The sequence below is a fragment of the Arachis duranensis genome, chromosome 7 (assembly GCF_000817695.3).
Source record: "Arachis duranensis cultivar V14167 chromosome 7, aradu.V14167.gnm2.J7QH, whole genome shotgun sequence".
NCBI lineage: Eukaryota > Viridiplantae > Streptophyta > Magnoliopsida > Fabales > Fabaceae > Arachis > Arachis duranensis.
The window spans coordinates 12,180,531-12,183,620 of NC_029778.3; the positions used below are offsets into that span (position 1 = coordinate 12,180,531).

Consider the following 3,090-nt stretch of genomic DNA (forward strand, 5'->3'; position numbering starts at 1 on the left):
AAACTTAGAGTGGAAGTTTAAACCTTCAAATAGAAGGAAGGTGAATCCCTCTATCAAGCTTGGGAAAGATACAAGCAATTGATCAAAAGGTGTCCTTCTGACATGCTTTCAGAATGGAGCATTATAAGTATCTTCTATGATGGTCTGTCTGAGTTATCCAAGATGTCATTGGACCATTCTGCAGGCGGATCTATTCATCTGAAGAAAATGCCTGCAGAAGCCCAGAAACTCATTGAAATGGTTGCAAATAACCAGTTCATGTACACTTCTGAAAGAAATCCTGTGAATAATGGGACAACTCAGAAGAAAGGTGTTCATACCCTGGGTCGAGCTGTCCGACCCGGGATGTTCGACAAACAAAGCGACCGACCTCTTCAGGTCAGGGCAACTCGACCTCTTTCTAAAGAGCTCGGCCAAGTCACCAGGAAAGTCCAAAGAAGGGCCCAAATAGAGGAACATGCCCCAAATCCTAAGGCAGTCCAAGCCTACAGAGAGAAGGGCGGTTCCCTTGAAGATAAAGATGACCTCACTTGAAGATAAGATAAAGATAAGATAAGATAACTAACTTATTGTTCCGAGGGTTACCTGAAACTGTAGGTCGATCTCGGATGAGATCTTCTGTGTTTGGTCGGAGCCGATGCATCCGGCAGGTGTACGGCGGCCGGAGCTGGTGTGTCCGACTTGTTGGACTTGGTGGTGGTGCTGATCCTTCGTCCCCGGAGGGTGGGGGGTACCTGCAAGGGACTCCGATGCTTAAGTTAGCAAGGGTATTAAGCAGGTATTGAGTAGAATCAGAGTATGAGTTATACCTGGGTGCTCCAGTGTATTTATAATGGCGAGATGTGACCTTCTGTGGATAAGATAAGTTAGTTACCTTATCTTATCTTTATCTTTAAGTGAGGTCATCTTTAAGGGAACCGCCTTTATCTCTATGGGCTTGGGCTGCCATTGGATTTGGGACGTGTTCCTCTATTTGGGCCCTTTGTTTGGGCTTTCCTGTGACTTGGCCGAGATTTTTGAGAAGAGGTCGGGTTGTCCTGACCTGAAGAGGTCGGTCGCTTTATCTGTAGAACATCCCGGGTCGGACAGCTTGACCCAGGGTATGAACAGTGCCCCTGCTTGAGCTCGGTCTTCTTTTTTGAGGCCGAGTCCTCGACTTCGGTCCTTCTTTGGTGAAGCCGAACTCAAGCATTTTGTCGACTCCTTTGTATCAGCTTTTGAATGTAGAACATTTCCTCTAAGAGCGCGCGCTTTTATATCGGCGCTTTGGGAACGTGCGAGGATTTAATGCTTTCCTTAATTTTAGCATTAATTGCCCCGTTTCCCTTTGGCTCTTTATTTCGATTTCGAAAGCCCAGAAACGGTTTCTCTCCTTTCCCTCTTTTCATAACTTCTTTTCTCCGTTCTCTCCGCTCTTCTGTTTTTTGTTTTGCGCTTCTCCTTTTTCTGTGTTTGCGGCGTCGTTTTGGCGTTTCTGGAGCTTCTTGTTTTCGCCTGGAGTTTCACATTTCTCTCTTCGACATCGCTCTTTGTTCGCGTTCTTTGTGAGAAGGCTTTCCCAGATTTCGTCTTCAGTTTCTTTGAAGCTTGCTGCTCATTCCAGGTTGGTACTAGCTTTCTTGCTTCTTTCGTAGCTTCGTCTTTAGTTTTTTGGTGAAGCTTCTGATTTTGCATGTTTGAAAGCTTGAACCTTGATCTTGTGTTTGTTCGTCACTGTACATGTGTTTTCCTTGGCTTTCTTCTTTGCGATTTTTCTTGGAATTTACTGTTGCTTTCTGGTTGCTTTTGATATTGGTTTAGAAAATCTGCATCCGTTTCTTGCCTTTTTTGGAGATTGCTGATCTTTTTGAAAAAAGGTTGCATCTTTAACGATCCCATGCTTTGTTGCTGTGTTTTTCTTTTGATGAAAAGTGCTTGTTGTTTTGAATCTTTTTTTGAGAAATGCTTGGGATGTGATTTGGAAACCTTGCATTGTTGCTGCCTCCAAAGGATGCCCCAAGACTTTTGGTTTGAGTCTTGGGGTTTTCCTTTTCTTGCTCTTCATTGCCTCAGAAGTATTGACCGAGTTGTTTTCCCCTTTGTCCGAGATGTTTGTAGTAACGTCATTTCCTTTTCTTACTTGTAGGATTTAGTTGGCCTCATGTCTTCTCGCAATAACATTGTAGAGATGTCTTCCAGAGTTTCCGAGGGGATGTCCGATTGGCTGGACTCCCTTGTTTTGTTGTGTGTTTCCATTGTGGATGCTGAATTTTGCACAGAGCTGAGGAAGCGTCATAGGATTTGTGGTAACAATGCTCGCGAGGGGGATTACGAGCTTGTTGCTCCTGATTCTGATGAGAGGGTTTGCTTTCTGACTTCCATTGAGAGGGAGCGTCCCTTCTTTTATGCCTATGAATACTTTTTCAGCCAGTTGAATGTTACTTTTCCTTTTACTGCTTTTGAAACCGACCTGTTGTGGTCGTGTAATATTGCTCCATCCCAGCTTCACCCCAATTCCTGGGGTTTTATTAAAATTTTCAACTTCTCTGCCGTGAACTAGATGTAACACCTTCCCAGACTCTGTTTTTTTACTTGTTTGTTTCCGCCAAGCCTGGCGGTTCTTCAAAAAAGAAGGCTTCCTGGGTTTCCTTCAGGTCCGCCTAGGGCCACAAAGTTTTTGCTATGTATGATGAGTCCTTTAAGGATTTCAAGAATTACTTCTTTAAGGTTCGTGCTGTCGAGGGGGCCCGCCCCTTTTTTCTTGACGAAAATGATGAGCCTTCTTTCCCTCTAGAGTGGCTGATGGATGTGAGAGTGTCTCGTTATACTTGGGAGATGCTTGATGATGTTGAGCGTGATTTTGTTGTTGTTCTTGAGGATCTATGGGGGAACCCGCCCCATCTTGACACAAAAAGGTTTTTGAATGACCCATCCTTGGTTCGGACTATTTTGGGTATTTGTCTGACTTGTTTCTGTACTTATTTCCTTTTTCTTCCTCTTTTGTAATTCTTTGTCGTGACTGTTTTTGTGTTTTGTAGAGATGTCAAAGAATAACGACTCTATGAAGGCCTTCAAAAGGGCAAAGAAGGCAACTGCTGCTCTGAACATCTC

The 3,090-nt window shown here is 44.0% G+C and overlaps 1 non-coding gene across 1 annotated transcript; it reads right to left on the reverse strand.

Annotated features, from left to right (window-relative positions):
• Nucleotides 1-108, reverse strand: LOC127741006 (small nucleolar RNA R71). Its single transcript, XR_008001861.1, has one exon. It is a non-coding gene; the product is annotated as a small nucleolar RNA R71 (small nucleolar RNA).
• Nucleotides 109-3,090: the final 2,982 nt, after the last annotated feature.